Here is a 20,798-nt window from a genome sequence, read left to right on the forward strand (position 1 = left end):
TAAATGTTTTTATAATGAGAGCTCCGAAAAATGGTATCCAAGTTAGCTTGCTGCTAACAACAAGGTACTGCACTTAGAAGTATTGTAATCGTATCAACCTTTGGAACTTCATACTTGATGTAGGTGACCTAGGTAACAACGCTTGTTAACCTATCAACTAGGCTTGCTATGTCTTCCTCCTCAAGCATTGTGAGTTTATAGAGTTGCTTCCTAAGACTTATTTTTCTTTTCTTAATTTTTGCTCCAAATGTTTTTTCTAAAATGTCCTAAGCTTTGTTTGCATGATGGCATTCATTTATAAAATTTTATGTAATTATCATGTAGAGAAGCAATTATGATGCTTAAAGCTTGTTCATCTTTAGCGTGCTCACGGAGGAAGGTATAGCCCTAATTTGTACCCGGCTTCTAGTTTTGTTTGCACTGAAGGTGCCTTGACTATTTCCCATAAGTTTTTTTCATCAAATTCCCTCTCAATTTTGTTTGCCATGTATAAATGCCCTCTCTGGTAAATTTTTCCACTCCTTTCTCACCCATTGTATAATTAGAGGGACCTTGGTACTGAGGCCGAGGACAAGTTAATGCTTTTATTTACCTAAGATACGTGCATAGCTGTGCTACATGAAGTTATCTATCTTCATTGCACCATCAAGGTTTCAAGGAACACAAATCTTGTATTGTACCAAGTCTCTCTTTATGGGAGAAACTATAATCTAGAATCCTTTTGGAGGGGGGACTGACTCCACATAAATCTGGTCCTCAAGTGTTGTCAAGTTCTCTAATTCTCTCTCTCTCTCTCTCTCTCTCTCTCTCTCTCTCTCTCTCTCTCTCTCTCTCTCTCTCTCTCTCTTGCAAAGTATTGCTCATGCCAAGTTACTTAAGTATAATGGTTATGTTGCTACCTCTAATCAAGTTCACCCTCTATTTTCTCAAAGTAGTCTCATAAAAATGCTCACTACAGTTTTCTTAATTCCATTATTCCTAATGTTCATAGGCCATTTCCATTACATTGGTATCAAAGCTATTGGTTTCTCTTTTCTTACTTAAGAATAGAGGTCATTAAGTTTTCCATGAAAGTTTGAACCTATTCATTGCAAGAGGGTAAGTGGGACAGGGATCTATTATCTTGGTTGAAAAGGACTTAGTTCAAGGTACACCATTGGGAACTATAGACTTAATAATTGAGTCTTTCGGGGTTTGCCTTTGGCTTAACCATTATTGAGCTACTAGCAAGCTCAACAGGAACCATAATCAACCGGGCAATGTTAGACTCTCTCCACTACTCTTTGCAATCAACAGTCTCTAAACCACTGTTGTGGCTACTTGAGAGCTAATTTTCAAAGGTAAAGAAGAGTAGAAACTAAGGTTTTTGAGGGTACCAAAGCGCAAAGTAGCATACAAATAAGTTTAATTATCATGGCCGACAATAATCAAGATAATATAATGAATATTGGCAACTTTGATTTTGCACATGAAGGTGCTATCGATGATGCCCCAATGTTTGTGAACTATCTTGTTACTAGGCTGCAACAAGCTATGGGAAACCCTGCCATGCAAGCCAAAGTTCCTCAACATTTTCGTGCTTATGGGATTTCCCTTCCTCTCCAAGAAGAGAGAGAGCTTAGGAAGCCTCTAGTTGAGACTTTTAAAAGAAGACTCTCTCTGATAAGAGAAGAGGAGGAATCCAAAGAACGAGAAAGAAGTGAATCTCTGAATTCCCCTAAGCATGTGGGTCCACGAAGACTGCGATCTCGATGATCCCCAACCTCTCCCAAGCGGAAAAGATCATCCTGTAGTCCTCCTCGTCACTCTAAAAGGGAAGAGAGGAAACAAAGGAAGAAAAAGGCAAGAAAGAGGTCACCCTCTTCTCCTTCTTCTTCACCTTCCTCCTCTTGCAATGAAAGAAGCGGTTATTCTCCTAAATAATACAAAAGGAGAGGACATTGCAAATCCTACCCTGCTTGGAAAAGGTCCCAAAAGCTTTATAAGTTCAAAGAGGGAGGAAAGAGTATCTCTTTTTTCACCTATGATGGCACCTTTGGTGCTCCTGAGAAAGTGTTGGCCTTCATCCAGCAATTTGATGTGGCCTTTGGAGACGAGGGCTTCATAGAGTCCTCCAAGCTATATCATGTAGCTATGCACTTTCAAAAATCTCCTCGTCAATGGTGGGCTAGTCTCCGCGGGAATGGCGAATCCCCAAGGACATGGAAAAATTTACGAGTTTCCATGATGAAGCAATTCCTTGCAAGCAATGCCAAGGACAAAGACTATAATGGAATTGGGCTATCACCTTTGAGAGTAGCGGAAATTAGAGAAATACTTTTATGAAATTACTTTTTGAGCATAGCGGGTGAACTTAATTTATGGTAGCAATATAAACATAGCATTTTGTTAACTTGGCATGAACAATACTTTTGCAAGAGAGATACTTTAGAGAACATGACAACAGTTGAGGATCGGATTTATGTGGAGCCAGTCCCTCCTCCAATAGGACTTTGTATTATAGTTTCTCCCATCAAGAGAGACTTGTTACAATACAATCTTTGTGTTCCTTGTGACCTAGGTGATGCAATGAAGATGGAAAGCTTCATGCATCACGAGCATAGCATAAACTTTATGGAAAGCATTAACCATCCCAAGCCTCAGTCCCAAGCCTCAGTCCCAAGACCTCAAACACTTTCAAAGGTAGAGAGAGCTAGCAAGGAATGAGGGTAGGAAAGAGGAAGAAGAAACATTTCATAAGAGAAAGAATTAGCTCCTCACTTGTCATCACTCTTCTTGCTAGCATATATAATAGCATAGTAATGAAGATGGAGAAGATGGAAAGCTTAAGCATTGAAGCATGGCTCTTGGTTGGATTTGCATTCCCTAGCCAAAAGTGTTGGTGTAGGATATCAAACCTCGTCTTTGGCATACTCCACATTTTGAAACGTACTCTTGTATGTCCACTTTCATGGTAGGCCATAAAAGTGCATGGGATTCATACATGACTTTCTCACGAAGGGAGTGGATAACACATAACCTATTGCCATTAAGAAGATAACCATCTTGCAAGGTGAATGGTTCCTCTTTCTTCCCCAAAGCAAGGGATGACATTATGTCTCTATATTCAGTGTCAGTAGCATACGCATCTATCATAGAAGATAGCTCATTGTGAGTAGATATGGACACCTCATTAACTTTTGGTCGTCGTGAAAGTGCATCAGCAACTTGATTGTGCTTACTAGCAATGTGAGCAATATAAAAATTAAACTGCAAAAGAAAATGTCAGAAAGCTTGGTTTGCGTCATGAAGTACTTCAGACTTTGGTGGTCGGTTCATAGAATAAATGGAGTCCCCAATAAGTAGTGTTTCCATGTGTCTAGCGCATGTAGAACAGCTAAAATCTCTTTCTCATAAATTCCCAAGACTTGTTCATCCGTGTTGAGCCTTCGGCTCTCATATGCTATTGCATAGCCTTCTTGAAGCAAGACCGCTCCAAAGGCAATCACCACAAGCATCACATTGGACCTCAAATGGCTTTGAGAGATCCGAAAGCAAAAGGACTGGTTGGGAGGTAAGCTTCTCTTTAAGCTTGTCAAAAGCATTTTGCTCCTTAACAGTCCATAAATACTTAGCGTTCTTCTTTTTCAAGTCATGTAATGGTCCTACTATTTGAAAATTTTTTGCTATGAAACGTCTATAGTATGCACACATACCAAAATAAAGCTTCTTAGCTCATGTAGATTCCTTGGACTAGGCCATTCTTTTATTACCTCTAACTTTGATGGATCCATACGGATACCATCTTGAGAGATAATATGACCTAAGTATGGAATCTCTTAAAGGAAAAATTCACTTCTCTTTTGGTTGAGAAAAAGCTTGTTCTCCCTCAATGCTTGAAAAATCACTTGGAGATGTTGCTTGTGTTCCCCCAAGGACTTGGCCCGTAGATGATGATATCATCAAAGAACACTCCAGTAAATTTGCGGTAGGGTCTAAAGATTTTTGCCATTAATTGATTGAACGTGGCCGGTGCATTAGTCAAGCCAAAGAGCATGACTAGACATTCATAAAGGCCAAACATTGTACAAAATGTGGTCTTTAGAATATCTTCATCCACTATCCTTATTTGATTATATCTTCTTTCAGGGTCAATCCTACTGAAGAAAGAGCCTTCTAGCTTATCAAATAGATCTTCTACCCTAGGAATGGGAAATTTATTTTTGATAGTGATACGGTTTCGTGATCGATGGTCCACACATACGGTATGTACCATCTTTCTTTTGCACTAAAAGGACTGGAGAACAAAAGGGAGAGTAGCTAGGCCTCACCATCCCTTTGTCTACCAATTCATGTACTTGCCTCATGATCTCCTCTTGTTGAGCTTGAGAAACTCGATAAGGAGGCTTGTTAGGCGGTGAGCTTCCTGGAAGGAGCTCAATGCTATGGTCATCATCCCCTAATTTTGGAGATAAGTCCATAGGGATGTCATCAATGAACACATCTTGGAATCCTCTTAGAAAATTAGACAAGTCTAACTCTTCTTGATTCCTACCATTTACATTTGATGAAACATTAGGATCTTTTAGGGACTCTTTGACAAAAATCATGTACACAAAAACTGAGCTCTTCATTCATTTATCAAAAGCAGGAGGATTTATAAGTGGTATAGTTCGACCAAACTCACCAGCATCTATATACATGTTCTTTCCCCTATAGGTGAAGTAGATTCTCCTTTTAGGGAACTTCATGTTGGCAGCCATGCGATCAAACCATTGCATCCCTAGGAAAGTAGCCTCATGTTGGAGAGGAGAAATGAAAAATTCTTCTTTGTTGACATAGCTTTGGACATGAAGCCTCAACTTTCCAATCAAGGGAGTAATGGAGGCTTGTTGTCCCTTGAACGTTGTGTTAGCCGTTACAATATCTCCCATCTCGAAATCTTGAATGCCCAACTTGGTGTCCAACTCCGTTGATATGAAGTTGTGAGTAGAGCCAGGGTCAAACAAGATGAAGGCATCACGATCCCTTACCGTTCCCCAAGCATAGGAGAGAGATGATCCTTTGCAATGAGCATCCTCTTTTGGAGCTTCGATGGTGGAAACCCTAGGAGTCTCATTGCAAGAATTTTTCTAGGGGCAAGAACGATAGCCATGTCCTTGCTCTCCACACTTAAAACACTTATGGTCCTTGCAAAAAGATTCAAGCTCTTCAGGAGAGATTTTGTTTTTGCCTTTGTAAACTCCCTTCTCCTTGGACCAACTGTTGTTGTTGTTGACACATGTCAAGGACCTAGCTAAGTTACTCCCATAGTGTGCCTAAAGCCTATTAGTTGACCCTTAGAGAGGTCCAATGAGAATTCAGATTCATTAAATTAATTGTTTAAGTTTTTTCCAAGCCCTCTCTCTCAAAGGAAAAAGGAGGGCACTTGTCCAAGGACTACCTCTATTGCTAGTTGTAATCTAGGCTTTTGAGTGTCTAGGCTTGAGAGAGCCAATGAGCTTCAATCAAGGGCAAAAAGTGGGGGGTCAATCCAAGCAACTTGGGGGCTAGCTTGAGGGGTATACTCTCGCTCACACACACACTCACATTGTGTGAAGTGCTAAGTGCAATAACTTCATCTCCTTCTCCAAGCTTGTTGAGAAGTTGAGAGCCTACACCAATACTCTTGGCTATGGAATGAAAATCCAACCAAGAGCCATGCTTCAATTCTTAAGCAAGCTTTCCATCTTCTTCGTCATTATTACTATGCTATTATACTATGCTAAGAAACAAGTGATGATAAGGAGGAACTTTTTCTTTCTCGTAAGAATGCTTCTTCTTCCTCTTCCCTACCCTCATTCCCTGCTAGCTCCCCACCTTCAAAGGTGTTTGAGGTATTGGGACTGAGGTTGGGGACAAGTTAATGCTTTCATTTAGCTAAGTTACGAGCATAATTGTGGTGCATGAAGTTCTCTATCTTCATTGCACCATCAAGGTTTCAAGGAACACAAAGCTTGTATTGTACCAAGTCTCTCTTTATGGGAGAAACTATATTACAAAAGCCTTTTGGATGGTGGGGAGACTCCACATAAATCCGGTCCTCAACTGTTGTCAGTTTCTCTAATTTTCTCTCTCTTGAAAAGTATTTCTCATGCCAAGTTAATTAAGTATAATGGTTATGTTGCTACTCTAATCAAGTTCACCCTCTATTTTCTCAAAGTGGTCTCATAGAAATGCTCACTACAGTTTTCTTAATTTGGCTATTCTCAATGTTCATAGTCCATTTCCATTGTTTCACACTAAGTAGACAGGTTTGGTTGTTGTCGTCCTTGTTTATTCAAAATAGTTATAGAATATTTCTCTGTCTACTTGTCCACCTATGTCTGGCTAGATTTTCCTTCTTTATTCAAAGTTGTCTTCAAGTACGTACGCACATGGACTGATCCATATGGGGCTATGAAGTGTCAAAGGGTTTTTTTGACACTGGGTAGCCATGTTTGCTTTTGTTCAATGTAGTTATGGAGTATGTCCATGTCTACTTGTTTACTTGCACCATTTAGACTAGCCTGAAGTATGTCCATGTCTACTTGTTTACTTGCACCATTTAGACCATCCTTGTTTATCAAAGTTTTCTTCAAGTACGACGATATAGTGAAGCATCAAAGGCCTTGTTTCACACTAGGCAGCCATGCTTGCTTGCAGTCATCTTTGTTTGTTCAAAACACTCATGGAGAATGTCCATGTCTACTGGTTTATTTGCACCCGTCTAGTTTACCCTTGTTTATTCAAAGTTGTCTTCAAATATGTATATACAATGATCCATATGGGACTCTTTCCTACATTATTAGGATTTTTATCATAGTCTAGGATAGTGTGTGTTTTGCCACACTCTAGAAAAATCCAAAGAGCCTAAATATTTCTCCTTTGTGTGGATAATTTCTAGCCCAATGAGCACCTCCACATTCATAGCATGGTCCCATATTTTGGGGTGGCTGCATCAGTGGGATCTCCCTATTTTTTATGGATATGCCCTTGGTTTGTAGTTTGGGTTAGAAATGAACATCACAGTGCTTTTGTTTGGTGGATAATGATCCCATTCCGAGTGTGGTATATATGAGGGTTGGTGAGAGGTTTCATTATTTTGCCATGGACAATATGGTGTTTCCTCATGTGGCAAGGTTTTTTCCAAGATTGCAAACGGTTCCTCAGGACACTCATAGTAGGCTAGTATAGGCACTAATTCCTGACTCTCTTGAGGTTCATTGGGTTGAGTGTATCTTACTCTATTCTAGTTAGGAAGAGGTGGTTGTTATCCCAGCACTCGCTACAATCTCTCAATGCCTGGTGCAATGTTGTTTTTTCCCACTAGATACTTTAGTGGTGCCGGTTGCTTTCATAGGGGTTGTATGATCATTCCCTTATGGAATTTCTAGTTGTAACAACACTCATTGGTCTCATGGTTGGTCCACTTTTTCTCAATGGCACACCATTTTTTCTACTTTGGCATACTCGGCATTGTTGATCTCAATTGAGTGTAGCATTGGGCGGTAGAATGGTCACCTCCATAGATATTATAGTTCCTCATTTGAGGTTGTCGAGTATCTTGCATCGTTTTGAAGGCTTGGTTCATTGTTCTCATCACTTATTCTATGATTTGCTCCATGTTAGGCATCTATTATGTGGTGTTTGTTCCCCTTGAAATGTTTTCACTTATAGTAGAGTTCATTTCAATGGTCAAACGTTAATTTTTGAATAATTTTGCAATAGACTTTACACAAGATACAAGGCCTCTTTTGTTACTCCTTCCAAAGAAGAAAATCCTTTCAAATGAAGATATTTTTCAAGTGTTTTGTTTCTAAAACCCTCAATGAATGATATTGCCAGTCGGTCTTGCTATGGGACCCTCTTGGTGGGCATCTCTCATGGACATTGATGGAGTTAAGTGTGTTAAATTTTCCTCAACTAGCTAGGGTATATGAATCATAATCCATGTTCTACTATACATGGACTTGAGACTTTGGCAGAAGCTAGGTAAAACTATTTTCCAAATTTTTGGTTGATTTAGATACCAAAAGTCCAATTCCCTTTTGTATTTTCCAATTTTCAAGCTCTTCTCCAAGATTCCTTGTTTTGAAGAGGGTTTCACAATCCTTTGGATTTAAAACAGTGTTCCTAGTTTTAGCAAACCCCTATGGTTAAGTGTGCACATTCTCTTGCAAATTTTGGGGCTGAATTACATGAATCGTGATTCATGTTCCTCATCATCTTAGTTTGAAACTTGGGAAGTTGTTTGCTTTGGATATGTTTAAAAAATTTCAATATGTATTCCCCACTTTAACTTTCTATTGATGGGTCAAATCTTGGGTTTTATGTCAACAAGGTAGTTTTTGACTCCCGTATGTATTTTGGGTTCTTTACCCTCATGTTTGGTCTCTTTTGTTGGTTAGAACCCTTGATTTTACTTGACTATGCCAACATTGTGGAGTGGGGAGTGCTCTAGCTCAATACCTTAAAAAGTTGTATGAATCACAACTCAATACTTGATTTTACAACATTGTGGAGTGGGGAGCGCTCTAGCTCAATACCTTAAAAAATGTGTATGAATCACAACTCAATACCTATAATGTTTTGGCACCAATTTTGTTAGCAACTTGGAAATGTTATTGTAGACAATTCTCCTACTTTGTGCCTAGTTTGGATCCCAATTTGCATGCCCCGTACCTGTGTTGCAATTTTCAGGTGGCTTTCTCCAATTTCCCAACTATCCGGTAGAGATGATAGTATAAGGAGAGCTCGCACTTCGTCATCGAAATTGATTTTCACCGATCGAAGTTGACTTATGTTTGTGTTAAAGTCATTTAGGTGTTCTGCAACTGAACCATTCTCTGCCATCTTTAGATTGAACAAGCGCTTCATAAGAAATACCTTATTGGATGCCGATGGTTTCTCGTAGAAGTCGTCAAGTGACTTCATCAAGTCCTCCGTGGTCTTCATCTCCGAAACATTGAAGGCCACCGTTGATGCCAAGATTAATCGGATTGCTCCTAGTGCCTTTCGATCAAGGAAAATCCATGCTTCATCTGCCATCGTTGCGGGCTTCTTTGCAAGACCGCCTAGTGGCAAATAGAGGTCCTTCTGGTAGAGATAGTCTTCAATCTGCATCTTCCAATTTTGGTATTTTTTGTTGTTTAACTTCTCAATCTTGAGCTTCCCTTCCTCCGCCATAACTCCCACTCAATTCAAGGAATCCTTTCCTTGAGATAATTTAGCTACGAGCAAACCTTGCTCTAATACCATCTGTTAGGAAATAAGACGTAGCTAAATAAATATTTGAGAAGATTACTTAATGGAGAGAGATAGATTTCACACACAAAAGATTATAGAGTAGAGAGAGAGAGAGAGAGAGAGAGAGTACACATGATATACGTGGTTCACCCAATGTGGGCTACGTCCACGGAAAAGAAGCCACTCAATGGCTTTAGTACTTCAAAACAAGAAGTAGTTTACAAAGGGATTATACCCTTAATGGAGCTCCCGCCTTGCTTCACTCTCACCACCTCACACTCACCTTGTTGCATCAACTTCACACTATGAAATGTGTGTAGAAATGGCCTCCTTTTATAGGCCAAAAGGGCTGCCCTCTCTTATGAGAGGCAGCCATGTGTAGCAGCCCTTGTGTGAATAAGTCCAAATCGGACCCTTCAATCCGCCCATGTGTGGCCGCCCTTGAGAAAATAAGTCTTCTTTTGAATTCGGCGACCGGCCATTGAATTTGGCCACCGGCCATTGACTACCGGCCATCGGCCAATCGACCGGTCGTGTTCCGACTACTTTCCGGCCGCCGTCCGGCCATAATATTCCGGCGAAAAGGAATATTTAGTGATTCTTGGCCGTCAAAATTTTGGTTTCCGTTGAGTGATTTTCCTTCACGCACGATGACTTCTCCTCATAATGGGGGCCTTACAAATGTGAGCTTTTACCACAGAAAATTACAAGGGTAAATCAAGCTCCATACTTAACAATCTCCCACTTGGAAACTGATCTCCAAACCAAACCTGTGACTGCTTTCCATCCTGGCTTCTTATCCTTGAATGCCGATTGAAGATGAGCAAAAGCTCAACTTCTCCTTGTTGACCACCTTTGTAAACATGTCTGCAGGATTTTCACTTGTATGCACCTTTCCTAGCTTTAGATGTCCCTCTTCCAAAAGAGTGCGTATGAAGTGATATCTCACCTCAATGTGCTTTGTCCTTGAATGAAAGGTTGAGTTCTTCGCAAGATGGATAGCGCTTTGGCTATCACTGTACAAGACACAATTGTCTTGTTTGAATGCAAGCTCTTCTTTAATCTGCAAACCATTTTCTCCTTACCTTTTACTTCATACCCCTTTGGTTGATGCATGTAGATTTCCTCCTCTAAGTCACCGTGAGGGAATTCCGTATTTACATCCATTTGCTCGAGATTTAGATCATGAGCAGCCACAAGGCTTAAGACAAGACTAATTGAGTTCATTTTTACAACAGGAGAAAATATTTCATTGAAGTCAACACCTTTCTTTTGAGAAAACCCTTTTACCACAAGCCTAGACTTGTACCTTTTCTTCCCACCTTCTTCTTCCTTCACCTTGTACACCCATTTGTTTTGAAGTGCCCGCTTACCTTTAGGCAACTCAACCAACTCCCATGTTTGGTTGCGATGTAGTGAGTCCATCTCCACTTGCATGCTCTTCATCCAGTCTTCTTTGGATTCACGTTGCATAGCTTCTTTGTATGATTCCTGCTCTCCAGAATCTGAGATTAAGAGATGCTTGAAGGAAGGAACAAACCTTTTTGGAGGTCTACTTGCTCTTGTAGATCTTCGGGGAATAGGTTGACGCTCCTCATTTGGTTGACATTGTTGCACATTGTCACCGTTTGCAGTCCTTGAGTCTTCACCGTCCTCAAGCTCCATGTACTCATCACCTGTTTCTTTTGTTTGTTTTCTTTCCAAGTAATCTTTGTACATATTTTGTTCGTTAAAAATTACATCCCTACTCCTTAAGATTTTACCATCTTCAGGATTCCATAGGCGATACCCAAAGTCACCTTCTCCATAGCCAATGAAGAAACACTTTTTGGATTTTGCATCTAGCTTTGATCTTAGGCTTCTATCTATGTGCATGAAAGCCTCACACCCAAACACTTTGAGAAATGCATAATTCACCGGTTTACCTGTCCATGCCTCTTTTGGAACTCCCCCATCCAATGTCGTTGAGGGTGACCGATTGATTAAGTACACAGACGTACTTACAACTTCTGCCCAAAGCTCAAGCGATAGGCCTGCATGTAGCCACATGCTTCGTGCTCGCTCCATGATTGTCTTGTTCATCCTTTCCGAAATTCCATTTTGTTGAGGTGTCCTTGGGGTTGTCCTTTGCCTCTGAATGCCATTGCTAGCACAAAAGCTTTCAAAAGCTTGACTGCAATATTCGCCTCCATTGTCGGATCTGAGGCATTTAACCTTGGTACCTGTTTCATTCTCCACAAAGGCTTTCCACCTTTGAAATATGGAAAATATATCGGATTTATTCTTCATGACATAAACCCATGTTTTTCTAGTCGCATCGTCTATGAATGTTACATAGTACAATGAGCCACCAAGTGATGGTGTACTTGCAGGACCCCAAACATCAAAATGAACCAACTCAAGTTTTTTATTTTTTCTTTCATTTCCTGATTTTCTAAATTTTACCCTCTTTTGTTTACCATAAACATAATCTTCACAGAACTCTAATTCCACTTCTTTCAAACCTGGTAGAATCTTCTTTGTTTGAAGGATTTGCATTCGTTTGGCACTCATATGCCCAAGCCGGTAGTGCCACACCGCACTGTCAACTTCTGTAGTTGCTGTAGAAGCTGAAGGTTGCGTGCTAATAGTACACAAGTAAAGTGTACCGACCTTTTCTCCCTTGGAAACCACCAAAGATCCCTTTGAGATCTTCCACCGTTTGTTTCGGAATGCAATGTTGTGACCTTCATCGTCCAATTGTCCTGTAGAAATCAAATTTTTGCGAAGAGAAGGAACATGCCTAACATCTTTAAGCTTCCATTCATTTCCGTTAGCAGTTTTGACAGAAATTGTACCTTTGTCGACAATCTCACAAGCTTCATCATCTCCCAAGTATACATACCCAAAATTAACTTTGGTGTAGTCTTGGAAATGTTGCTTGTGTGGTGTCGCATGGAATGAAGCCCCAGAATCTACTACCCAGGAATTAGACACATTGTCTAATGAGAGAATTAGAGCATCTTGCTCTACTTTACCTGCCACATTGGCCTCCGATGTTGGCTTGTTGTCTTGAGGCTCTGTCTCCTTCTTCTTCTTGGACCAACAATCCTTCTTGACGTGGCCCTTCTTGCCGCAGTTCCAACATTCAAGAACTGAGTTTGTGCGTGACTTGCTCCGCCTTGAGCGATCACGACCCTTTTGGTTTTTGAACCTCTCCTTAGGCCTTCCTCTTGTTTCTACTAATAGTGCAGCACTTGATGATTCTCCTGTGCTTCTCCTTCGTATTTCCTCGCTTACGAGAACACCCACAACATCATCAAACTTAAGAGTATTTGTGCCAGAAATAGAATTACTTACAGCCATCACAAGGCTGTCCCAACTATCCGGTAGAGATGATAGTATAAGGAGAGCTCGCACTTCATCATCGAAATTGATTTTCACCGATCGAAGTTGACTTATGTTTGTGTTAAAGTCATTTAGGTGTTCTGCCAACTGAACCATTCTCTATCATCTTTAGATTGAACAAGCGCTTCATAAGAAATACCTTATTGGATGCCGATCGTTTCTCGTAGAAGTCGTCAAGTGACTTCATCAAGTCCTCCGTGGTCTTCATCTCCAGAAAATTGAAGGCCACCGTTGATGCCAAGCTTAATCGGATTGTTCCTAGTGCCTTTTGATCAAGGACAATCCATGCTTCATCTGCCATCGTTGCGGGCTTCTTTGCAAGACCGCCTAGTGGCAAATAGAGGTCCTTCTGGTAGAGATAGTCTTCAATCTGCATCTTCCAATGTTGGTAGTTTTTGCCGTTGAACTTCTCAATCTTGAGCTTCCCTTCCTCCGCCATAACTCCCACTCAATTCAAGGAATCCTTTCCTTGAGATAATTTAGCTACGAGAAAACCTTGATCTGATACCAATTGTTAGGAAATAAGACGTAGCTAAATAAATATTTGAGTAGATTACTTAATGGAAAGAGATAGATTTCACACACAAAAGATTATAGAGTAGAGAGAGAGAGAGAGTACACACGGTATACGTGGTTCACCCAATGTGGGCTACGTCCACGGGAAAGCAGCCACTCAATGGCTTTAGTACTTCAAAACAAGAAGTAGTTTACAAAGGGATTATACCCTTAATGAAGCTCCCGCCTTGCTTCACTCTCACCACCTCACACTCACCTTGTTGCATCAACTTCACACTATGCGATGTGTGTAGAAATGGCCTCCTTTTATAGGCCAAAAGGGCTGCCCTCTCTTATGAGAGGCAGCCATGTGTAGCCGCCCTTGTGTGAATAAGTCCAAATCGGACCCTTCAATCCACCCATGTGTGGCCGCCCTTGAGAAGACAAGTCCGCTTTTGAATTCGGCCACGGGCCATTGATTTCGGCCACCGGCCACCGGCCATTGACTTTCGACCACCGGCCCACCGGCCATTGACATCCGACCACCAACCCACCAGCCATTGACTACCGGCCATCGGCCAATCGACCGGTCGTGTTCCGACGACTTTCCGGCCGCCGTCTGGCCATAATATTCCGGCGAAAAGGAATATTCCGTGATTCTTGGCCGTGAAAATTTTGGTTTCCATTGAGTGATTTTCCTTCACGCACGATGACTTATCCTCATAATGGGGGCCTTACAAATGTGCGCTTTTACCACAGAAAATTACAAGGGTAAATCAGGCTCCATACTTAACACCATCGTGATATAAAAGCATGATGGCAAGATGAGTGAAAAGTTTCGTTGCTGCTAACGTATGACGTTGTTGTAAGGTGAGCTAGATACTGACTCTGTCTCTACAATTTGGCTCTCTCCCACCACAGTTTGTAGATAGCTAATGTTATTTTTGTTGCTAGGTCGTTCTCTCCATTGGCGGTAGGTGGTTAGGTGGTTCTCTCCATTGGTGCAGGCAACTGAGCTACAACGACCAGCTGCCCAGGTTCGCTCTCTCTCTCTCTCTCTCTCTCTCTCTCTCTCTCTCTCTCTCTCTCTCTCTTTGCAATTGAGGGTGAGTCTATGTACTAAGGGGGTGTAGAACTTGAGTAACGTTAAGCGAGACATGAGTGAGAAGGGGCCATGGAAGGTACCCTCCGCTCTTCAAACCCAAAATCCACCTTCCTTTGGCCCCGTCGCTATACTAGCCAAAATGCAACTCAGACCCACCATGCATGCAAACTCCACCTGCCTCTTGAGTGCCATGACGCACGCAGCAACAACCCCACTCCACCTGCCTCCTGAGCGCCATGCCACAACCTGCAATGGGGTGTGCCAACCTGCAACACTATGTGCCCACTCGATGCTCCTAACCAACCCATGACGTAGGTGTCGGCTGAAGCCACTGCTGCAAACCATCTCCATCGTCGTTGAGAACCATGCGGCATGCAGCAAGAACCAAACTCCACGTGCCTCCTAAGAACCATTCCGCAAGCTGCAATGTCGTGTGTCCAGCCTACAACATGGTGTGCCCATGTCGTAGGTGTCAGTGTTGTTGATGATGAGTTGTGTAGCCTGAAGCCACTGTTACAAGCCATCTCCATCGTCGCCTTCAAGCTGGCCATGTTGATCAACAAGCAAGTGAGAAGGAGTTGCTACTTCAGTTGCCCATGCGTCCAAGGTCGTTGCCACCCCAGCTACTGCAGTGCATGAATATCAAAAATATGTTATACTTACTCTATGAAAGTTAGCTCAAAAAAGTGTTTATGATAGGACCTTGGAGCTACTCTTGGGAGTGGTACATTGGGGCTTATTTCTTTCTTTCGGTTTTCCAAGAGGAAATTTTAAAAAATTAGGGGTATTTTTGGGTTTTTACACTATTATTCTTTGTTTTGGGGCGGAATTCCTCCTTTTCCTCTTGCCCTCGATCGGCATTTTTCAAATAGCTGAGACACATTTTTCCCAAACACTGTTTTTCATTGTCCGAGTTGTTATATTGTGTTGATATGATCACAAAAAAATGCTTAGTGCCTCATTTTGAGTAGAACTCGAGGATGTCAAGGGTCATGGTGGTGGAATGCAGTTTGAGATGTCGGCAAGGTAATAATGACTATGTATACATATGGGATAGGTTCAACACTTTGTATATATGGTATTCATGACTAAACACTTTTTATATATGGTACTCATGACTATACACTTTGTATATATGGTGTCATGGCTTGAGCCTATCCCATATTATTTTTCTTCTAACGAGACCCAAGATCTTGCTTTGTTTAGTCATAACTTTTTGCACAATGCCATGACACCAAAAATTAGTTAGTAGGTCGTGAAAGTAGGCACCATATAATGGCTTGCAATGATCTAATGGCTTGCCCATGAGAAATACTGCATCTAATGGCTTGCAATGACAAGTTTGTCCCTCCCTCTCTTTCTCTCCTCTCTCTAGACAATGACAAATATCTTTCTCTTTTTATACCTAGATTTTCCTACTTTATCATAATTCACAAGTTATACATGTTTCTCCCCCTCCCCTCCCCCTGCTCCCCTCTATCTATCTTTCTATCTCCCTCACTATATATATACATGGTATATGAATCTAATGACTAGGTTTATAATTAATTATTATTTGCCACATGACGGGCTTCTCCACATCTGTTGGTGTTGTTGCAAGAGAGCACGGACGAGCTATCTATATATATATCTCCCTCTGTATATATATCCATGCTATATGCATCTCCATGACTAAGCAGTGACAAGTGTCTCTCTCTTTTTAAACCTAGGTTGTTCCACTTCATGATAATTTGTTTCTACTTAACCATACATGTTGTTACCAACATACAATTTCATGATCACTTGCAATTAACTGATGTATCTATTCCCTTTCAGTGATGGATAGCCCTTCTTCTAACTCTGGGAACATTTCTCAAGGAGATCATGATGTAAATGAATTCATCATGCCTACACCTACAGAGCGCAATAGCATGCGAGCCGCAAAGCAGTTCGCCAGATCTAGGGGGAAATTGAATTGCGAGGGTCCTTCAAAGAGTTTACAAATCATTCATGGATTTTGTGAACGCAACCAAGCTATCCAGCAAGGTTGCAAAAACTTCTTACAAAAGGTTTGCAAACAAGTTCAAGGTGAAGAAGATCACATCACCTTTTGAGAGGAGGTGATTTTGGCATTGCAAGGTATCAAGGATGAAACTGCACTTTTAGAAATCAATCAACATGAACTCTATACATTCATGGAAAATTTCCAGCATGATGTTGTGCAAAAATTGTCGGTGTGCTTCAAAGAACACAAGCACCAAGTTGAAGCCTTGACAGCACATGTAATAGGTTTGGGGTTTGAGATTAGGACCTTTAAAGAACACAAGGAGCAAGTTGAAGCTTTGAAAGCGCATGTAGCAGATTTAGGGTCTGAGATGAAGACCTTAAAAATTGCAATTAATCGCTTGACTTCCATTGATAGGAGACTTAGTCGTGTTGTCATGCCTAACGCACAAGGGGGTGATACTGCATCCTATCCTAAAATGCTAATGATGTAGCAAAACTTCAAATTATCATTGTAGTAACTCTCTCTCTCTCTCTCTCTCTCTCTCACACACACACACACACACACACACACACACACACATAGCTTTTCATGCATGTGTTCTTTGATGTACTTGCTTCTTAAAAGGGCTATCTTTGGAAAGGTTGTTGGACATGTTTGTGTGATAGAATTTCAAAAAAGAGGTTTTCCCCATGCTCATATCTTACTAATTCTTGTATCCAAACATAAGCGACAGAGATGTGGCATTATGGTAGAATGGTTTGTGTTGAACTTTTGTGAGTCGTTGCAATGTTCATGGTCCGTGTGGTGCATTGGATCCAAATTCTTTAAGGTATATGCTTCGAGATGATGGTCAATATGTCGTTCAAAAGCAAGAGAGGCTTGATAACAGATGGATTGTTCCATATAATCCATTGCTGTCTCTAATATATAAAGCTCACATCAATGTAAAGATATGCTCGACCATATCAGCAGTGAAGTATCTCTATAAGTATGCGTACAAAGGACATGATAGGGCCACAGTTGTGCTCCAAGATGGAGAAGGTGGACTGATGAAATCAAGAGTTATTTAGATGCACGCTATGTATCCCCGTCGGAGGCAATTTGAAGAATTTTTGGATTCTCATTGCATGAGTAATATATTGCGTTTGCAAGTGCATCTCCCGCAACAGAATATGGTTACGTTTGGAGACTCTACTAACATATCCAATTTGGTGAATAATTATGATAATAGGAAGACAACACTTACAGAGTGGTTTGTAGCGAATCAACAATATCCATAAGAAAATGATTTATTATAATATATAGATTTTCCCTCTGAATGGGTTTGGAACCCCACTAATAAAGTGTGGTCACATAGGCAAAGAGGTGATACTATCAGGAGAATGTACAATGTTAGAAAGTGGTTTGTAGCGAATCAACAATATCCAGAAGCAAATGATTTATATATATATAGATTTTCCCTCTGAATGGGTTTGGAACCCCACTAATAAAGTGTGGTCACATAGGCAAAGAGGTGATACTATCGGGATAATGTACAATGTTGTTCGCAATGCTAGAGATCTTTATTATTTGCGTATGCTGCTTACATATGCAAGGGTTGTAAATCATTTGAGGAGCTTCGCACTTTCAATGGAAAAACATATGCCACTTTTAAGGAAGCTTGCATTGCCAGGGGTTTGCTACAAAATGATGATGAATGGTTATGTGTTTGCAAGAGGCATCATGTACAAATATTGTCTTGCAATTATGACAACTATTTGTTGTGATCTTGGTATTTTGTGACCCATTATGTCCAGGTACATTGTGGCACCAATTCTTCCTGAGATTTTTGAGGATTATGTTTATGATTTGCATGAATGTACAAGTGATGAGGGTGTATGTCATGAGATAGCTAAGAATTAAGTGTTAAGTAACTTGGAGTCTCTGCTTCAATCATAAGGGAAACGACTTTGTGACTACATTGGGATGGCCATAGTAGACAATTCTGTATTATCTGGATGTGGGAGTGGCTTGATAGCAAAAGAGAGGATGTTCAATGCAAACGAGCAAATTACTTTAGCCATTCATATATGGAAGCATATTTGATTTGTGGACAAAGAGCTACTTATAATGAAATCATGCAAGCTGTTGACTCATCAAATGGGACAGTTTTTTTCTTGGATGGACCCGGTGGGACTGGGAAGACTTATCTTTATAATGCACTACTTTTTTGTATACATGGTCAAAAGAATGTTGCTTTAGCATGTGCATCCTTGGGAATTTCAGCTTTACTTCTTAGTAGTGGACGTACAGCACATTCAAGATTTAAGATACCAATAGAAGTGCATTCTGAATCAGCATGCAACATCAAAGTAAATAGTCAACTTGCAAAGCTTTTGAGATTAGCATCATTGATCATCTGGGATGACGCTCCCATGGTCCATCGTTATGATTTTGAGGACTTGGACAGGACATTGAGAGATGTTATGCAAAGTGATGCATTGTTTGGGGGAAAGGTGCTTCTCCTTGGGGGTGATTTTAGACAAATTTTTTCAATTGTGCCCAAAGGAAGTCGAGCAAATATTGTTGATGCTCTTTGTGCCGATCTTATGTATGGAAACATGTGAAGACTTTGAAGCTAATAGAGAATATGTGTGTACTTCATTGTTCCAATGACTTGGTTGAGAGAGACTTTGCAAAATGGGTACTAGACATTGGCAATGGGAATGTATGTCATGGGGATTTACTTGATACTGTAGCATTTCCAAGTAGTATGATACTCAAAGATAACAATGTTCAAGGCCTAATTCACAGTATATATGGTGACTTACAAAATGTCCAAAGATATGCAAGCTTCTTTAGGGACAGAGGTATTCTTGCACCACGCAATAAGGATGTTTCCATAATCAATGACTTGGCTATGCATAAAATAAGAGGACTTGACAAAAAATACTTGAGTGTAGAATCTCTTTGTATATCAGATTGTAATGGTGGGTTATATCTGATAGAGTTTTTAAACTCATTGGATCTTGGTGGCGGCTTCCCACCACACTCATTTCACCTGAAAGAGAATGCTCCAATCATGCTCCTTCGCAACCTGGATCCAAGACGTGGTTTATGCAATGGGACAAGATTGATATGTAAGCATTTTTATCACAGGGTCATTGAGGTGGAAGTAATCATAGGTTCTCATGTTGAAGACAATGTGTTCATGCCAAGGATCGACTTTATCATAGGAGGTTCTCAAGGATTACCTTTTGAATGAAGCGTAGACAATTTCCTATAAGACTTGCATTTGGAATGACCATCAGCAAGGCACAAGGTCAAACACTTGGATTCTTAGGTTTATACTTGCTACACCTGTTTTTACTCATGGTCAGCTCTATGTAGCATTGTCTCGCGTGCGTTCTTCTACTGCCATAAAGATTTTGATAGATGGTAGTCAAACATTGATAGCAAATTCAAATCTAAATCCAATGGCTTCCAGCCCAAACATTGTCTACAAAGAAGTGCTAGAGATTAGAAATATTTAAGGTATCATACTATCTTTCATCCATGCATTACTCTTTGTCATTAAATTTTTGTTAAATGAAGTTTTATATTAATCCTACTTTTTGTTATTGTTATAGATGGCCAGCCGATCTACAGTCAAATACACAATGGATAGGGTATCTGGATATATTCGAGGTAATTTGTTGAAACTTTACAAAAAAATGAGCCTCACATGTTTTCAATGTTTGAATGAGTAACGCATACTAACCGTGTTGTATGAAGCATAGATCCACTTTTCTGGAGAGGACCCATGCCTACAAATGATGTTGTCCATATCTTAGAAGACTTTGATGTCATAAGATATGGCTTTTAAATTATTATTATTTATGTCTTGCAATAGGTTTGGATTTTTCTTAACATACTCTTTCTTCTTTGTAGAAACACTATTACCCAGCCCATCTATTGGTAGGTTTATATGAGTCCATGTGCTATTTAGGACTCATCGGATACTATCATGTTGCCTTAGAGCTGGACGAGGCAGCAGGACGGGGTCATGTCTCTCTTAGAGAGATAGGGTATCAATGGCCCATAAATACACTACCTTCCTTTGGATTTGAAGCAGAGAATCGGAAAGTGAGCATGTATGTTGTCGATGATACTCCCATGCGGCTTGGACGAAGTGTGCGATACATTGGGCCCTGAGTGTTACGGGTGCGAACCCATGTTTATCGCAAGATTTGATTTAAACCTAAATGATGCCTTCTACAATGGGTTTGGTTTGATGGTGATCTCTTTTTGGGCTTGGGATTCCTTATGTTTTTTCCCTTATGTTTCTAATGATTACTCTCTTATCAAGAAGCCTCTTTTTTGTAACAAAACTATTGGCTCCTCTTTGGAATGAAAACCATGTTGCGCTCTTTGTGTGTGTGTGTGTGTGTGTGTGTGTGAACCATGAAAACAACTAATAAAGTTCATACAAGCACAACTTTTTAATACCATGTGTGTCATGATAAGAGCAAGCGAGACCCATCGGTAGTGGGTTGCACAAGCTAGTTCCAAAAATACCCCTCATATTTCAAAAATCTCCAAACTACTCCTAGCATTTTG

At 40.5% G+C, this 20,798-nt stretch overlaps 1 pseudogene; it reads left to right on the forward strand.

Moving 5' to 3' along the window:
• Window positions 1-19,828: 19,828 nt before the first annotated feature.
• On the forward strand, window positions 19,829-20,447 carry LOC147438069 (uncharacterized; annotated as a pseudogene).
• Window positions 20,448-20,798: the final 351 nt, after the last annotated feature.

The sequence above is a fragment of the Adiantum capillus-veneris genome, chromosome 17 (genome assembly GCF_014529385.1).
Source record: "Adiantum capillus-veneris isolate H3 chromosome 17, ASM1452938v2, whole genome shotgun sequence".
Classification (NCBI taxonomy): Eukaryota; Viridiplantae; Streptophyta; class Polypodiopsida; order Polypodiales; family Pteridaceae; genus Adiantum; species Adiantum capillus-veneris.